The following is a 19,396-nucleotide window of genomic DNA, read 5'->3' on the forward strand; positions in this document are numbered from 1 at the left end:
AAGAACATCACTAAGTTCACACGATCTCATTTGGGAGCTAGCCCTGAATTCCCTAAACTTTAAAAAAGTAAAAACAATATACAACTTTCATCAGCAGTTATTTGAATTGCTTCTCCCAACTGTTTCATGCCAGAGCTGAGAAACTGTGATGAATTAAGCAATCTTCAATCATGTCTCTCAACCACCTTTCCTTGATAGGAATTCAGCAAACTTTCCTCCTACTCCTGAATTATAACTTCAAAAGGAGTTAAAAGTTTGGTGTCTCTCTGGAGGCAGAAAAATCTTATTCTGCCTCCAAGGTCAGAAGCCTGAATTCTCCAAAAACCCTTTAGATAATCTGACCCAGGACATAGTCTTGCCACCAAGAGGCCAAACAACACCTGTAAGTACCTTACAGATACTTAAGACCACCTTGTGTCTGTCCCCTGATCAGCAATACACCAATAATATTTAAGGGAAGATGGAATATATGCCCAGAAGTACAAAGCTAGATGACAGCTGCATGTTGGATTCCTAAAGACACATACAGGCCTTAAAAAGAAACAACTGAGAGAATAAAATAGGTGCCCAGAATAAAAGCTAAAGGAAGAAATCTCAAAATGTCAACAGGAAATAAATCAAAACGAACTCAAACACATCAAACCACATGTGAGGTTTCCTTGAAACTATGCATTTCATTTGCTAAGAAGTGACAAAAACTTAACAGCACTGCCATCGAAGCCTCACAATATATAGCTTATCCCTACGTTAACAATTCCCCTTTTACCCTTTAAAAAATGGTGCATCAGGATCTCAAGTTTTCTTTTACATTTATGTGGAAATTTAATTCCTGGAAACTATAGAACATGATTCAAATTCTCCTATAAAAATGTTGGCCGGGCGCGGTGGCTCACGCCTGTAATCCCAGCACTTTGGGAGGCCGAGGCGGGCGGATCACGAGGTCAGGAGATCGAGACCATCCTGGCTAACACGGTGAAACCCCGTCTCTACTAAAAATACAAAAAATTAGCCGGGCGTGGTAGCGGGCGCCTGTAGTCCCAGCTACTCGGGAGGCTGAGGCAGGAGAATGGCGTGAACCCGGGAGGCGGAGCTTGCAGTGAGCCGAGATCGCGCCACTGCACTCCAGCCTGGGCGACAGAGCGAGACTCCATCTCAAAAAAAAAAAAAAAAAAAAATGTCAAAGTGAAAGGCAAAAATAAATAGACTGATTTAACAAATTAGAAAAGTTGAAAGAGTAATACAGTATGAGCAGTTTCATCCTTTAAATACCTTAATTCTCAGAACTAGTAGAGTTATCCATAAACTTCTGTTCTTTAAATTTTTATTAGAAGTAAATTCCTTGAAATACATCTCTCATAAAACTAAAAGAAAAAAACACAATAAATGAGTGTAGAGAAACAGAAAAGCTAGAGTGGTTAAACAACTGATACAATGTCTCCAGATGAATTCTTTAACTGGCTTTTTTTTCTTTTTTTGAGACGGAGTCTTGCTCTTTCACCCAGGCTGGAGTGCAGTGGCACGATCTCGGCTCACTGCAAGCTCCGCCTCCTGGGTTCACGCCATTCTCCTGCCTCAGCCTCCCGAGTAGCTGGGACTACAGGCGCCCGCCACCACGCCTGGCTAATCTTTTGTATTTTTTTAGTAGAGATAGGGTTTCACTGTGTTAGCCAGGATGGTCTTGATCTCCTGACCTCATGATCCACCCGCCTCGGCCTCCCAAAGTGCTGGGATTACAGGCGTGAGCCGCTGCACCCGGTCAAACTGGCTTTGTTTTTCTACTTTGCTATGCAATAAAATAAAAAGTATGAACGCTTTTTGAGCTGTTCATCTTCATTAGTCATCTAGGGAATCAATAACACATGTTTACCAGATTAGCTAAAATAAGACAACAGACAATAACAAGCACTGTGGTGCAACTGAAACTCATACACCACTGCTGGGAATATCACTTGATAAAACCACTCTGACGGTACCTACTCCAGTTGAACTGCATGGCCCAAAAATTGCACTCCTAGATATATATCTAACTTAAATGTGTAGCTATATTCACCAGAAAATACATACAAAATCATTCATGACAGTACTGTTCATACTGGTCCAAAACTAGAAACCTAATGTTCATGCACAATAGGATGAACAGCAGTATATTCACATGATGGAACACTATACAGCAATGAGCACGAACCCATAACCACATACAACATGGATCAATCTCACAAATATAACATGGAGAGAAGCTAGACACGAAAGAGTACATGCTCTGTGATCTCAGGTACATAAAGTTCAAAAACTGACTAAACTGATCTATGATATTAGAAGTAAGGATACCCTTGGGGCAAGAGTTGTGACTAGAAGGGGATATGACACCAAGATGGTCAGATTGGTCTGTGGCTCCATTTGGGTAAAGGAGATGAGGGAGTATTTGGCAGAAAAGTGAGCTGAACCATCTCATAACAGGGATAATCCCATCCCCTAAAAAGGGCTACCCTGAAGCTATTATTTTTATAGGAAAAAGCAGCTTTATTGAGATGAATAGGAAGGAAGGAAGGGAGGGAGGGAGGGAGGAAGGGAGGAAGGGAGGGAAGGAGGGAGAGAGGAAGGGAGGGAGAGAGGGAGGGAGAGAGGAAGGGAGGGAGGGAGAGAGGAAGGGAGAGAGGAAGGGAGGGAGGGAGAGAGGAAGGGAGAGAGGAAGGGAGGGAGGGAGGGAGAGAGGAAGGGAGGGAGGGAGAGAGGAAGGGAGGGAGGGAGAGAGGAAGGGAGGGAGGAAGAGAAGGAGGGAGAGAAGGAGGGAGAGAGGGAGGAAGAGAGGGAGGGAGTAAGAGAAGGAGGGAAGGAGAGGAGTAGGACAGAAAAGAGAAAAGGTGAATACAGTATTTATGTTTCATTTCAACTTTTGTTCTTTGAGACGGAGTCTCGCTCTGTCACCCAGGCTGGAATGCAGCGGCGTGATTTTGACTCACTGCAACCTCCACCTCCTGGGTTCAAGCAATTCTCCTGCCACAGCCTCCCAAGTAGCTGGGACTACAGGTGTGCACTAGCAAGCCCAGCTAATTTTTGTATTTTTAGTAGAGATGGGGTTTTGCCATGTTGGCTATGGCTGGTCTTGAACTCCTGACCTCAAGTGATCTGCCTGCCTCGGCCTCCCAAAGTATCTACTTTTGTTCTAATTGCTTTTGTTCTATTTTTCCCCAAGGTCAAAGGGTGAACCAGTCAGAATTAACAACAGAAATCTGAAAAAATTTAGCCAAAAATATTATGCAGATATCAAACACAAATTCACATTCTTGCCACTAACCAAGTCAAATTTTATTAGTAAGACAAATATCAAAAGAGTTTATATCTGCAATATACAATGAATGCAAACCAACAAGACTAGAGGTTCTTATATGTTTCTTGGATGATAATTATAAAAAGGGATTCGTTATGTGTTCTGAGAGTTAAACTAAGCCCCATTGCTCAATTGTATTAACTAAATGAATCCAAAAAAAGAAAAAACCCAAAACACCTCCAACAGAGTTACAGGGCTCCTGACACTCTGTTTCCAATTAACTGATTGCTTTCGTAATGAAAAAAGCAAGAGAGCACTTATTTCTGACAGCACATCCACATACAAACACTCAACTCAACCATGTGTCTGTAATAAGATTCTTCACTGGTGAAAATATCATTTGCTTCCAGCATTCATAATTTAAATGCAAAGTGTAGGGAAGGAAAAGGCAAACAGGTATCTGAGTTTAAAAGCCAAAGAGAAAAAATAAAAACTGTCAAATTATGCCACCTGCTAGGCTCACAAAGAGGACACGCTCATAGGCAATTCCCATTTTTAGTGGCTGGAGTGTTTTAACCAGAGCCTCATTGTCAAGCCTCAACCATTTGAAGCTGCTTTTCTGCCATGTCCCTCCCCAACACCATACCCTTCAACAAACCTGAGTTTTCCATATCTCTACGGCCTGGTAAAGAATGGACTGCTTTATTTTAAATCAGAAAGGTAACCAAAAGAAGACAACTAAAAATAATAAGGCAAAAATAATAAGATATCTAATAAAAACCAGGAGGCAGGGAGAAGAGGAAAGAGAGGTGTGAGGGAATATAAATTCCACTTCTTCCTTAGCAGGAAGTTAACAGACACTGTCAAATTTATGAACTCCAGCATAGACTGGCAGTATATTTTATCCTGCAAATTCTTTGACACTCCCATCAAGTGGCAGGTCGATGTCCCCGCTGCTTGAGCCTGAGCAAGTTTTGTGCTACAACCAATAGTTTGGCAAAAGGGAAATTATTAACTTCTGATAATATGTCATAAAAGGCCATGAAGCTTCCAACTGGTTTGCCCAAGGTGCTCGTAGCAGGGTATGATGGTTAATTGTATGTGTTGACTTGGAGGATGTTTTTGGATGAGATTCACATTTAAATCAGGTAACTATGGGTAAAAGAGACTGCCCTCCATAATGTGGCTGGGCCTCATGCAAACAACTAACGGTATGAACTGAACAAAAAGACCGGCCTCCCTGAGCTGGAGGGAATTCTCCAGCGGAGCTCCTTCAGTCTTCTAGACTCTCCTCGTCTCCATCTGTTGGCCCACAATGCAGTATTTAGGACTAGCCCGCCTCCAAAGTGAATAAGTCAATTCCTTGTTTTAAAAATCTTGTGGGTGTGTATATACATACATACATACATACACACACACACACACACACATACTATTGGTTATGTTTCTCTGGAGAGCCCTTAGTAACACATGAGGGAAGCCTGCTGCCACACAAGTTCAACTACCTGGAGCCACCATGCTGAAGTCACCATGAAGACATGTAGTTGCCATGAAGACAAATGAAGTCAACATGTGTAGGTGCTCTGCTCAGCAGTCATTGCTGAGCCCAGCATTCCAGCTACTCCCACCAAGGCAGTAAGTCATGGGCGCAAAGCCTTTATGGACCCTGTGGACCAGCACATCCACCAGCTGGGTACCAGGGAATGACCTCAGTCAACACCAAAGGCAGCAGAATCACCCAGCCAAGCCCTGCCTGAATCCGTGACCCACAGAATCCAAAACACCATATAACAAATTTTTGAGCCACTAAATTTTGGGGGGTAATTTGCTAAAATAACCACTAGAAGAACTAAAAACAGAAACAGCAGTTATCACACCTAAACCAAGACTGTAGCTGAGTTGGGACCAGACAAGAATGATGAGTTCTGTTTTTATTTTAAACCCTTTGTTGTTTATATTATTTACACTATGTGTGAGTATTAGAAATTCTATAATTCAGAAATTCAAAAATTAAGGAAATAACAGCAAACATGTTTAAAACTTACTGTATACCAATCACCCTTCTAAGTGTTCTTGAGTCTGGACAGGTTAGTGACTGCCTCAACCAACAGAGTTGGTTTTAACTCATTCAATCCTCACAAGTACCCAATAAAGGAGATGCTTTTATTATCCCTGTTTATAGATGGGAAATTGACGCACAGAGAGGTTTAGTAACTGTGCCAAAGGTCACACAGCAAGCAACAGATCCTAGATTAAAAGTAGCCAGCCTGGGCCTACACCTACAATATTTCCACAGAGATCACCAGGCTGGCTCAGCAGTCACAAGTCACAAGAGGAAAGGTACAATCTCAAATTGCCATTCACCTGGGTCTCCAAGCATATGACTGACCATGGTATTATGTGTCAAGCACTGCCACCTTTTACTTTTTCAAAACCTATTGCCTAAATGCAGTGCCCTTTACTCTAATTCCCACCCATACACATTTTTCAAGGCCAAATCCCCCTAAATATCACCCAGATCTCTCTACTCAGCATTAATTTCTCCATCCCTTTCCTTTCCAGAGTGAACCTTTTATATCGATATTGAGCATTTCTAACATTTTGCCTATTAATACAATTTTGCATCATTATACATTCATTCCCTATGAACTCTTAGCTTTCTAGTCTCTGATTTCCCCCACCAGGGCCTTGCACGTAATACAAATTTAAGTACTGTTTACTTAAGTTAAGTGATATTGGCTTACTCTGAATGAAGGCTGGTCTAGCAGCCTTCCTCTTAGAGAAATGATCACTGAATTTTACAGGAGGGGAAAGGAGATAAGATCTATAATTAGGCAAAGAAGCAGCCTACTGCATTCTAATCTCTGGCAGGTGTTTACCATTAAACCCCATGATGCTGACTTGAATGTACCAAACGGCTTTCTCCCAAAATCCTCCAAGTACTTTTTTCGGCCTATATATTAGTTCACTTATTTTCGGTATCTTCCAGAAAAAGAATGGTAAGGAAGCCAGCATCACCAACCCCACTGTCCAGTGGTCAACCAAGGCTCTCCCTATGCACCGCTGATCTCTCTCCTTGAGAAGGCTCAGTGTCTCTTTAGTGATGTCTGCTCCCTAGCCAATTTCTAGAGACTCCTTAAAGCTGAGCTCAAGTCTTACTTTTGGGGGAAGCAGCTCCTAACCATCTAGACAAGAAAGACTTCTCCCTCAGAACTTAAACAAGCACTGCATTTGTAGAATGAACACTCCTTGGTCATGTGTAAGAATTTTGCCTAACTGGTATTTTTAATTATTAGATATAATTTCTGGACAATCAACTACTTAATGGTATGATCCTTCTTATATCCTTTCAAGCTCTTGGCTCAATACCTTTGTAAACAGGACCACATAAAGAAAATTAATCAGTGATTCCTAAATGAAATTGCCACAAAGGTTCAATTTATGCTATTTTTAAAGAAGTTATCATGGTCAACCTCACCATTATTTTCAGAATTGCAATTTAACCCAATGAGACACCGTTTTGCAGGTAATATATTAGCAATTTAAAGATTTCTTAGACTGGGTGCAGTGGCTCACACCTGTAATCCCAGCACTTTTAGGAGGGCAAGGAGGGAGGATTGTTTGAGGCCAGGAGTTTGAGACCCGCCTGGACAACCTAGCAAGACCCCATCTCTACAATTAAAAAAAAAAAAGGAAAAATTAGCTGAGTGCAGTGGCACATGCCTGTAGTCCCAGCTACTCGGGAGGCAGGCTGAGGCGGGAGGATTGCTTGGGCCTAGCAGTTCACGGTTACAGCGAGCTCTGATCCTGTCACTGCACTCCAGCCTGGGTGACACAATGATATCCTGTCTCAAAACAATAAAAAAGATTTATTTAATCAATTCCATATTAGGTTCAAGGATAACTCTGCAGGCAGCAGTTTAACAAAGATCCCAAGCCACATAAACAAAAATCTCAAATTTATGAAATACCCAAGAGGGAGGTAAAAACTATATGCACAAAGATGATTTCCACAACGGTATGTACTAGTAAAACACCAGAAATTAACACACATTTCTAATAAGAGGATTATTAAATGAAAGCATATCCTTAGGCATATGCAGGGATTAAAAAGTCAGAGACTGAAGCAATATTAAGATATTGTGTTAAGAAACAAAATACAAAATTGAATATTAGAATTGTGACTTCATAAAAACATGAACAGACATGGAAAAGCACTGGAAGTGAAGACAACAAATAATTAGTCTGCTAGGATGGGGTAAATATAGGTCATATTGGGCCAGTGGCTCACGCCTGTAATCACAGCACTTTGGGAGGCCGAGGTGGGTGGATCACGAGGTCAGGAGATGGAGACCATCCCGGCCAACATGGTGAAACCCCGTGTCTACTAAAAGTACAAAAATTAGCTGGGCATGGTGGCGTGTGCCTGTAGTTCCAGCTACTCGGGAGGCTGAGGCAGGAGAATTGCTTGAACTCAGGAGGCAGAGGTTCCAGTGAGTCAAGATCGCGCCACTGCACTCATCCTGGTGACAGAGCAAGACTCCGCCTCCAAAAAAAATAATAATAAATAGGTCATATTTTGTCCATTTGCCAAACTCTGCAGATCTACTGCTCTTCCAATTCAAAAAGGACACAACAGAACTCTCTCACACTACGGGTAGAAGTATAAACTCTACAACCACTTCAGAAATCCGCTTGACTGTACCTCTAAACTGAATCCTAGTTTGGAACTGGGAAATTCTACTTCTGAATAGAATTTGTACAAATGTACACATTTGTATTGGATATTGTGTATCAAGACATGTACTAGAATTAGAATGTTCATAGTCACACTACTTACCATGTAAGAAACTGGAAACTATGTAAATGCCCCTCAAACCTAAAAATTGATAAATTGTAGTCATACAATTGAATATTACACAGCAGTGAAAATAATTGAACTACAGCCACAAGCAACAACACAGCTGAATCTCACAAATATTGAGAAAGAAACCAGGATACTAAAAGCTATATACCGTGTGAGTCTGTGTAGAGCATGAAAACAGATAAAACTAATCCACAGTTGGCAGAACGGTTACTCTTCGGGAGGGGCAGTGATTGGACAAGAGTATAGGGGCACTTCTGCAATGCTGGCAATATTTTGGTTCTTTCCGTGAGTACTTGTTATATGTTTATGTTCACTTTGTGACAATTTGTGAAGATGTACTCTTAAGATGTATAGCTACAGGCTGGGCACAGTGGCTCACGCCTGTAATGCCAGCACTTTGGGAGGCCAAGGCAGGCGGATCACCTGAGGTCGGGAGTTCGAGACCAGCCTGACCAACATGGAGAAACGCCGTTTCTACTAAACAAACAAAATTAGCCGGGCATGGTGGCACATGCCTGCAATCCCAGCTACTCAGGAGGCTGAGGCAGAGAATCGCTTGAACCTGGGAGGCAGAGATTGCAGTGAGCTGAGATCACCCCAATGCACTACAGCCTGGGCAAGAAGAACGAAACTTCATCTCAAAAAAAAAAAAAAAAAAAAAAAAAAAAGGGCTGAGCAGAGTGGCTCACGCCTGTAATCCCAACACTTTGGGAGGCAGAGGGGGATGGATAACCTGACGTCACGAGTTCGAGACCAGCCTGGCCAACATGGTAAAACCCCCGTCTCTAACAAAAATACAAAAATTAGCCAAGTGTGGTGGCGCATGCCTGTAATCCCAGCACTTTGGGAGGCTGAGGTGGGCGGATCACAAGGTCAGGAGTTGGAGACCAGCCTGACCAACACGGTGAAACCCCGTCTCTACTAAAAATACAAAAACTGGCATGGTGGCTCACACCTGTAATCCTGACACTTTGAGAGGCCGAGGTGGGCACATCACGATGTCAAGAGATTGAGACCATCCTGGCCAACATAGTGAAACCCTGTCTCTACTAAAAATACAAAAATTAGCTGGGTGTGGTGACACGGTGCCTGTAGTCCCAGCTACTCGGGAGGCTGAGGCACGAGAATCGCTTGAACCCGGGAGGCGGAGGTTGCAGTGAGCTGAGATCGCGCCACTGCACTCCAGCCTGGCAACAGATCGAGACTCCATCTCAAAAAAAAAAAAAAAAATTAGCCGGGCATGGTGGCAGGTGCCTGTAATCCCAGCTACTTGGGAGGCTGAGGCAGGAGAATCGCTTAAACCTGGGAGGCGGAGGTTGCAGTGAGCTGACACTGTGACATTGCACTGTAGCCTGGCTGACAAGAGCAAAACTCCGTCGGCAGGGCTGGGGGTGTGGGATATGTATACCTATGGTACAGCTCATCTTGTTTTGAGAGAGGATATTGCTCGGTCATCTAGGCTGGAGTGCAGTGGCATGATCATAGTTCACTGCAGCCTCAAACTCCTGGGCTAAAGCAATCCTCCTGCCTCAGCCTCCCAAGTAGCTGGGACTACAGGTGCATGTGCCACCATATCCGGTTATTTTTTATTTTTTTTGTAGAGACGGAGTCTCGCTATGTCAATGTTCTACATTACCAAAAAAAAAAAAAAAAAAGATGGCATAAGCTGTCACCCATGCAACAGGCCTAAAACTTCCCGAAACACTTGAAAACAAGTTGACTTTTCGTATTGAAGGGTGAGTGAGAAGTGTAGTGGATGTTGCATAATTTGGATAGCTTCAACTCTCCTTACTAAAAATGATTTTTAAAACATGCACACATTATCCAACAAAAAGCCAAAGTGAAGTGTCCAACTTTTCACAGAGCCACTCTGCTGTTTCAGAATCTGCTCACCCTATAGTTACTCCATCTCAACAGTCCTCAGCTCCCACAAGCACCGCCCCTTTCGGCCATTATCCCATTCCTCTTCCCAGTTCCTTGCACTGCCCCCAACTAGATCCTTTTCCATCCTCCTCCTCCCACCTGGGATAAAAAGTTAATAATGTATGCACACATTAACTCAGAACTACTTGTGAACTGATACTCATGAAATGAAACTAGTCTTGAATGTATCAATTCCAGTGGCCATCTGCCTGTGGTTTTTTTGGTTTCTTTCTTTGGGGCCAGTTTGGATATTTTAAAAAATTATTTTTAAGCCTAGTCTTTTTTCCTTCTAACATTCCCTGCCGAGCGCGCGCGCACACGCACACACACACACACCCAGAACTCACTTTCGCTGAGGCAGAACCTCGACTAGAGTGATTTATGGACTAGGCAAGTCTAGAGCCCAGAAAGCATCCCTGTGCCCTAAGGGGATAAAATGTATTCCCAACTTGTGGGTCTCTACAGGAGGCAATTATTCCTCTACTGGCAGCTTCTCTTCCATCCTTATTCATTTTAACCTCCCCATAGGACAGCCAATACTTAATTTTTCTTCCATTGCTTCAGCAGCACCTTTCCCCAAACCTAGTAACAGAAAAAGGATCAAAGTTAATCATCTCTCAGTTTTCTCACTCAGTCTCTATCTTAGAAAAACTTCCTAAGTAGCTGCCTTAAAATGAGGGAGAAGGGCTGGGAGATGGAAGAATGACTGCTAATCGGTATAGGGGTTCTTTTTGGGGGCAACGAAATGGAATTAGATGGTAGTGATGATTTCATAACTTTACGGATATATTAAAAACCACTGAATTTTGACCTTAGAAGAGTAAATTTATATGTTTATTACACTTCAATTTTTTTTAAATAAAACGTGCTCAACATTTTAGTAGAGAAAGTTGGATGAAAGGAGAAACTGGCAGATGAACAGCTACTTAGCTGTTACGCCACCTAAAAATGAACTTGAATACACTCAGGAATTCAATATAAGCAAACAGACCCTAATTTCCATTCAGCTCCAGAGGTGGGGGGCAATGAAGGTGAGGAAAGGAACTGCACGATTCTACATCTGGATGATTAAGCTTCCTTATTAGTCTCGGGTATCAGGGTCTAATAGAATCCATTATTTAATAAGATGGGCTGACCCTCTGCAGAGGCCATGTGCAGAAAGCGAGCGCTGGCGGACGCCATAAACTATTAACGCTAACACGGCCAAGGCCTTCACTAGGTCATGCTCGTGCAGCACGGCTCGTGCTGACCTGCAAGAGCCACCAACAACAGCTGCCTCTGAAAGTTCCACGGGACCCAGGTGAAGGAGATGAACGGTCAAGGAGCAGTGGCTGCTGCGAGCGCCACTGCGTGTTGCCCAAAGCGGCACAGAAAACGGAACATTCGGGGACAAGCCCGCTTGAGGGCCCCTACACCCTCCCTCGACCTGGAACCGCGGGACCTCCGAAACCCACGCTGTCCGCGCCGGCTTGGGCCGCCCCCAGAGGCCGGCCCTGAGCGCCGCAGCGCCCACAGCCCTCCCCCACCTCCCCGCCCTCCAACCCCGGCCGAAGCCATCTCGGAGTTGGCGGAGGGCGACCCGAAGCCACCTGCCCCTCTGGGGCCGAGGATAAAGGGGTCTTGACCGCCACTCCCTCCTGCAAAGGGCAACATCGAACTCCACGGAGAGCCGCTTCCGAGAGGGTCCCCCATTCCACCCTGGGCTAGGGAAGGGCCCAGAGGCATCCAAGGGCCAGAGCGCCGGGCCGGGGTAGGCAGGCGCCCGCACCTTCCCGCCGGCCGGCCCAGCCCGAACTTTCTCGCCGCTCTGTGCCCGGCGCGCCTCTCCCTCTTCCAGACCGGCCGAGCTCCGCCGCTGCCGAGCGCGCCAAACTCCGACGGCCGCGGGGCCGACGCCACCTCTCGGACCCCTCCCTAGGACCGCCCCGAGGCCGCCGGGTTCACCCGGACGCGCGGGAGCCCGCGGGGGCTGCCCTCCGCCACCGCCACGGCCGCCGTGCAACCCCGGCGCGCGCCAAGTTGGCTCCGCGCGGGGCCAGCCCGAGGCAGAGGTAGGGGCCTTGCGCTCCGGGACAACCTCGCCGCGGCACGGGGCGCAGCACGGCCGCACCGCGGCACTCACCTTCAGCCGCTCCTCCCGACCTGCCGGCCGTTCGCTCGCTCCGCCGCGGACCCGGAGCTCGGGGAAGGGCGGGGCGCAGGGGGCGGAGTCGGCCCCGGCTGGCAAGCGCCAGAATTAAACCCTGAATCGCACAGCAGCCGCCGGGCTCTGCGGCCGCTGCCGGGGCGGGGAAGCCGGGGCAGACCGGCAAGCCTCTCACCCGGGGTGGGAGACGGCTGCGGCTGCGCTCCGGGGCGGCGCGTGAGGAGAACGGCGCGGGCCGGCGAAGCCCCGGCTGCTCCCTCAGCCCACAGGACGCCCGGCTCTCCGGGGGGCGCTCTTTGTACCGCGGAGCCGGCCGCGGGCGGACCCCAGTGCGCCTGCGCGCCGCTGCAACTCCACCAGGCCCACCAGGCACCTTCGTGCACCTTCGTCGCCTCGCCCGGCCCGCGGGCCTCGCCGCGGCGAGAACTAAGCAGAAGAACTTCCTCCACCCCGGTTCGCTCCTTCTACCAACCCGTATTTACCACCTCCATCCTCGCACACACACCCGCAAGGGGAAAAGAAATCCACCCCCTGTGAGACGGTGCGGTCCTCCCACCTCCGGCTGGGGCGGGGGTCCCGGCAACGAGGCTGGCCTGCTCGACGTCCACCCCCAGCGCCTTTGTACCTCCTCTCCCTCCCCGGGTGAGGGGGACTGGAGCGTGCAGAGCTCTGTTTCCTGCAGGTGCCTCATCAGCACGGTCGCCCCGGCGGCCAGAAACCTCCCGCCTCCGAGGGCACCTCCCTTGTGACCTCCGTGCATTCGCCCTGGCTCGGCTGCAGGACAGTCCTCGGCGGAAAGGGGAGGATGCGTGTTCAGAAGGTTGCGGGTCTCTGGGGACTCCACGGAAGACCCAATGCCTGCCTCGGGGGCTCAGGATTGAACTGGCTTCCTAGTTCAGTCCCAAATACTCCATTTGGAGCAATCCAGTAGGTCCATGAGAAATAGTAGGGATTGAGAAGCTGTGACTTTAGTCTTTCAAATTGAAGGTGGCTTGAATAAACAGAAGAAGAGCTTGGGAACGGAAGGAGCGACTTTATGAAAACCAGGTATTACTTAAAAACAATGTGAGCTCTCCAGTCAACTGATTTTCTTAAGGGAGAGAGCCCTCCCCTCACCCCCAAGCTCTCCAGCACCGCACACATCCAGCAGGGCGTTACACACGCTCAGTCTTTTTTGTAAGTGTGCAAGTGAAGAGCCATCAAACTTCACAAGGCGACCTGCTTGCCTCTGGGGAGAAGACGCTGCTTCTCCACAGTTCACAAGGAAGCACACCTGCAAATTCCTGAACTTGATGGCTCCTGACTGTTGAGGGAATAGGCAAAGGGCAGCCGGAAGACACGTGAAGGCAGGAAGCCTCATGTTGAGTCTCAGCCCCTTTGCCAGCTCACTGGGTGGCAGTAAGCAAACTCTTTCCTCCTCCTGGGCCTTGTTTCTTCATCCGTAGAGTAGGGCATTTGGATGCAGTAGATATTTTCTAAAATCCCCCCCCACCACCACCCCGCCCCAAATGTCTACTCTTCTATGAAAAGGAGAATTGTTTCCACGGTGATAAGGGATGAGATATCAGAGGCAGGAAGACTCCTGCATTTAAAAAGTGCTCGTGGGCCAGGCGCAGTGGCTCAGGCCTATAATCCTCACACTTTGGGAGGCCGAGACAGGTAGATCAGTTGACCCCAGGAGTTCTGGGCAATACAGTGAAATTCTGTTTTCACCAAAAAAAAAAAAAAAAAAAAAAAATCAGCTGGGCGTGATGGCGCACGCCTGTAGTCCCAGCTACTCTGGAGGCTAAGGTAGGAGGATCACCTGAGCCCTGGAGGTCGAGGCTGCAGTGAGCAGAGATTGAGCCACTGCATTCTAGTCCAGGCTACAGAGTGTGACCCTGTCTCAAAAATAAATAAATAAATAGTGCCCTCGACCGGGTGCGGTGGCTCACACCTATAATCCCAGTACTTTGTGAGGCCGAGATGGGTGGATCACTTGAGGCCAGGAGTTCAACACCAGCCTGGCCAACATGGTGAAACCCGATGTCTACTAAAAAATACAAAAAAATTCGCTGGGCGTGGTGACGTGCACCTGTAATCCCAGCTACTCGGGAGGCTGAGGCAGGAGAATCCTTGAACCCGGGAAGCGGAGGTTGCAGTGAGCCGAGATCATGCCACTGCACTTCGGCCTGGGCGACAGAGCACGACTCTGTCTAAGAAAAAAAAAAAGTGCTCTCCATCCCCAGAATTCCCAGCCTTCACCTCTCCTTTATTTCTCCCTCTTTGCATTTGGTCAGTAAACATTGATAGGCCCTCAAGAGTAAGCAAAACGAATCAACCAAAAGTATGGCAGATTCTGAATTTTTAGTGGATTTATACTTGAAATTTCATTTTTAATTTAGTTATTTTATTGACATACAATTCACATGCCATACAATTTACTCCCAAAATGTATAATTCAGTGGTTTTGAATATATTCCCAAAGTCACGCAACCATCACCATAATTCCAGAACATTGACATCCCAGTAAGAAACCCCATACCCATTAGTCACTCCCCATTCCTCCCTACTCCCAGCCGCTGGCTACCACTAATTTACTTTCTGTCTCTATGGATTTGCTGATTCTGGACGTTGCATATAACTAGGAACATAACAACATGCTACTAGCTTCTTTCACTTAACGTAATAGTTGCAAGGCTCACCCATGCTGTGGTATGTTTCAGTACTTTCTTCCTCCCCCTACCCATTATACCATTTACTGATGATAGACTTATACTGGAAAACTGTCACAAAAGAACAATCTTTGAATAGAACCGTTTACTAAGTGAAACATTTCTTGAAATATAACATGCGAAAGATTGTCAAACATGTCGGCATAGAAGCCCTTGGATTTATATAAAGACTCTCGGCTGGGCGCTTGTGCCTATAATCCCATCATTTGGAGATCCCAAAGCAGGAGGATAGCTTGAGCCCAGGAATTTGATTGAGACCAGCCTGGGCAATAAAGTGAGACCTCATCTCTATTTTTTAAAAAGTAACAATTAAGAAAATTAAAATACTCTCAGCAGTAATTTTCACAAATTCCAATCGATATCATATCAAGCAATTGGGGGGTGTGTGTGTGTGTGTGTGTGTCTGTGCGTGCGCGAATACCTGTATCTGGGAACGATGAACCATATTTTAGCTGGGCTTCTTGGAAAAGATTTGCTCACACTGAGATATATGAAAGAAAAGAATTATTTTTAGTCAATAGATAAGCCCTTAGCTATAAATGAAGGCAACAAATAGCTTCTAAATATAGAATGGTCTATTCAACACTATTTTTTTTTAATAAAGTTTGTGATTGGTTCTTGGTGCCTTGATTTATTTCTTCTCATTTTCAAGAAAAGATGGAGACTGGTACTGAAAACCTTGGGGGCAGACACCTTATTGAGGCCACTTTAACCAGTCAGTGCGTTGTTTGGTCCTTGCTGTAAGTTCTTGCCACGGATTTAAAAATGAACTTTTAAGAGTTTTAAAGTCCTAAGTTGCAACCAACTGTTTTGTGGTGGATGAACTTTTTAGAGTTGGTGGTCTAGAATTTCATTTATATTTTCCAGCATTGCTCCAAATCCATTTTGAAGCATTTTGCTCAAGCTTGAAAGAACCAGAATTGGGTTTTTTTTTTTCTTTTTTCTCAACTTTTATCTACACGAGATGTCTGAAGACTCAGTGAATCAGAAAGTTTTGGCTGTCCCACTCTCAGTATAGCTTTGGAGGCAGAAAGTCGTTCAGTAACTGCTGGAGTACAGAAAGTAGTTTGTAACTTTGACCTCTCTTTTTGTATAGTCATATGTTGTAATCTTTCCATTGCCAATAATAGAGCTTTCTGAAGGTTCCCCTGTTGCTTTCCAATTTTCAGATTTTGTGAGGGCCTCATCTGTGCAAGTCCAGGGTATTGAAGCTCCGTAGGAGGGAGAAAATCAGGGTATGGAAAAACTTCACTTGGCTCCTCTGTGAAAGATTCTACAACATTTTCTGTTGTTTCTGGCTTTCAGTTTAGGTCCCTCCTTTAAATATAATTGAATAAAGTATCCTTTGCCTTTTCGTTTTCTGATAAATCACCTTCATATGTTAAATTTCCTTCCACACTGCTGTTTCCATATTTCAGTTTCCAATTTGGAGCAAACAGAGTTTCACTTGTTGTTTTCTGTAGTTGAACATGAATTAACATGGGGCTCATTTTCATCCTTAAAAAAGTCTTCATCAGCATAGGGCCAGCAGAGACCTAATGGCATCTGCAGTCCAGGATAAGAACCAACTTGCTCATCAACTGAAGCACTTGTTAATGAGTGGTTCAGAGTGAAGAGCCTTATGGAGTTACCAGTTACATTAAAGCCAGTTTCCATTACAGATTTTTTGAAATTCCTATTATCTATGGGATCTCTTTCAGTAAGAGGATAATTCCATAACTGACATGTCACTTGTTTATTATTCTTGTTAATTTTGCTTCATGAGAGATGTTTGACACATGTAGGTTACTGCCACAGTTGTAACTATTTTTTCTCCCCATTTTGTTATAGCTGCTTGAAGGAGTTAAAAATATGCTACTCTAGCATGTTGACCATTTTGAGTTAAAGGCGCTTAAAAAAACAGCAGGTGCAAGAAGATCAATCTACCCTTCCTTCTGTTTCTTAAAAGCAGCAGATAAAATTCCCATGCAAAAGATGTTCTCTCTCTACCAGAAGGAAATATTATCATCATCAAGGAGGGGAAGAGTCTGAGGGAAATATTACAAACAAACTTGTTAGACTAATCCTTATCCTCTTCACCACTTCTTCACCAATTAACTAGCAAGCCCCTTTTCCTTGTCACATTTTCATAATGTACTTCTCTTTGTCTAAATCAGTATATACATGTTCATCTCTAATTGCATCTTTGGGTCTTCATTTCCTTGTAAAGTCTCCTATGCCACACAAAACTTGTGTTAAATTCGTATGCATTTCTCCTATTGATCTATGTCAATTTAATTCTCAGTTTTAGCCAAAAGTCCCCAAAAGGGTACAGGTAAAAAAGTTTCCCCTTCGTGCTCCTCAGGGCTTTTCCTGTTTTTAAAGTGTCTCAGGCCCAGATGTCCTTTCCAGAGTCCTCTTCCCTGGCCCCTGCTTCAAGTACAAGGTAAATGATTTAGCAGGAGCCCCCTCTGCAAGGATGGCAGTTGGTAGCAGCCTTGTCGGCGGTGGAGCATCTTCAAGGTCTGGGGGCTGGCAATAGTGGAACTGTGGCAGCAGGAATTGGGCCCAGGGATGCCAGCTTCATCTGGGGCTGTGGCTCCTGGGGCTTCAGTACATCTTTCCTTTTTATTGCTGGACAATATTCTATTGTATGGATGTACCACATTTTGTTTATCCATTCATCCTTTGATGGACATTGAGGTTGTTCCACTTTGGGCTATTATTAATAATGCTGCTATGAATATTCAAGTGCATGTTTTTGAATAAACATGTTTTCCTCTCTCTTAGGTATATATCTAGGAATGGAATTTCTTGGTCATATGATAACTCTGCGTTTAACTTTTTTTTTTTTTTTTTTTGAGACAGAGTCTTGCTCTGTCGCCCAGGTTGGAGGGCAGTGGTGTGATCTCGGCTCACTGCAAGCTCCGCCTCCCAGGTTCATGCCATTCTCCTGCCTCAGCCTCCCGAGTAGCTGGGACTACAGGCGCTCGCCACCACGCCTGGCTAATATTTTTTTATTTTTAGTAGAGACAGGGTTCCACTGTCCTAGCCAGGATGGTCTTGATCTCCTGACCTCGTGATCCACCCTCCTCGGCCTCCCAAAGTGCTGGGATTAAAGGCGTGAGCCACCTCGCCCAGCCAACTCTATGTTCAACTTTTTGAGGAACTACCAAACTGTTTTCCAAAGTAGCTATACACTTTTAGATTCCTGTTAACAATGTATAAGGGTCCTAATTTCTCCAAATCTTTGCCAACAGTTGTTGTTATCCTCTCTTTGATTATAGATATCCTAGTGGCTATGAAGTAGTATCTCACTGTGGCTTTAATTTGCTTTTCTCTAAGACTAATTATGTTGAGAATTCGTATTGGCCATTTGTATATTTTCTTTGGAGAAATGTCCATTCACATCTTTTGTCTATTGTTAAATTACATTATGTGTCTTTTTATTATTGAATTGTAAGAAGTCTTTATTCATATCTGATAAGTGATACTAGTCTTTATCTAAGATTTAAAATATTTTCCTCCATTCTGTCAGTTGTGGGTCACAAGGAGGACTATCCTACTGATAGCATGCCCATGTTTAGAACCTTTCCTCTCCCTCCTTTCTCATCAAATCTAATTTGTCTTGTGTCCACTGTCTCAGAATTCAGTTAAGCTAATCTAGTATTAATACTGAACATGACCACGCGTTATACAAGCTTTGTAGTTAAAGAGCATCTGCCCTGGTTCCGAGTTTCACCCCATCAGCCCATTTCTGTAGTAGACCTTCGTGTGGTGCAATTAGTTATCTGCTAAATACTTGGAATTGTGTGCAAATAGCAATAGCCAACTGTTGAATCTCCCCAAGCCTCAAGTTTCTTGTCTGTAAAATGGCAGTAATACCTACCTGTGCCTCTTTCATTAAGTTGCAGTAAGGATCAAACCTCACAGAGTAAGTTGGATCAGAATGAGCCTTGGGTATGCTGCAGGTAGAAATCTCGTGCCCTGAGTTTCCCATCAGGGCCTAAGAGGGTATATGGCAGCAAGGAAGCAAGTCAGGAGGGATCAAGGAAGACACCCCAGCGAGAGATCCCCGAAGTCATACCAGACCCTTGGGACGGATGGAACTGGGGTGGTCCCTAGAAGTAATTTTCTTCTTTATACTCTTGTGTGTGTGGGTGTGTGTGGGGGGGTTAATACAGGGTCTCACTCTGTCGCCCAGGCTGGAGTGCAGTGGCACAATCACGGCTCACTGCACCCTTGACCTCCCGGGCTCAACTGATCCTCCTACCTCCACTTCCCAAGTAGCTGGGACCACAGGCACACGCCACCACGCCTGGCTAATTTTTTGTATTTTTTGTCAAGACAGGTTTTGCCATGTTTCCCAGGCTGATCTCAAACTCCTGAGCTCAAGCAATCTGCCCACCTCAGCCTTCCAATTTATACTCTCCTTAATTTCATTTAAAAAAATGGTTATATACTACAGTTATAATTAAGGGTTTTTTGAAAGTTTTTGT

Source organism: Pan troglodytes, chromosome 11 (assembly GCF_028858775.2).
Source record: "Pan troglodytes isolate AG18354 chromosome 11, NHGRI_mPanTro3-v2.0_pri, whole genome shotgun sequence".
Classification (NCBI taxonomy): Eukaryota; Metazoa; Chordata; class Mammalia; order Primates; family Hominidae; genus Pan; species Pan troglodytes.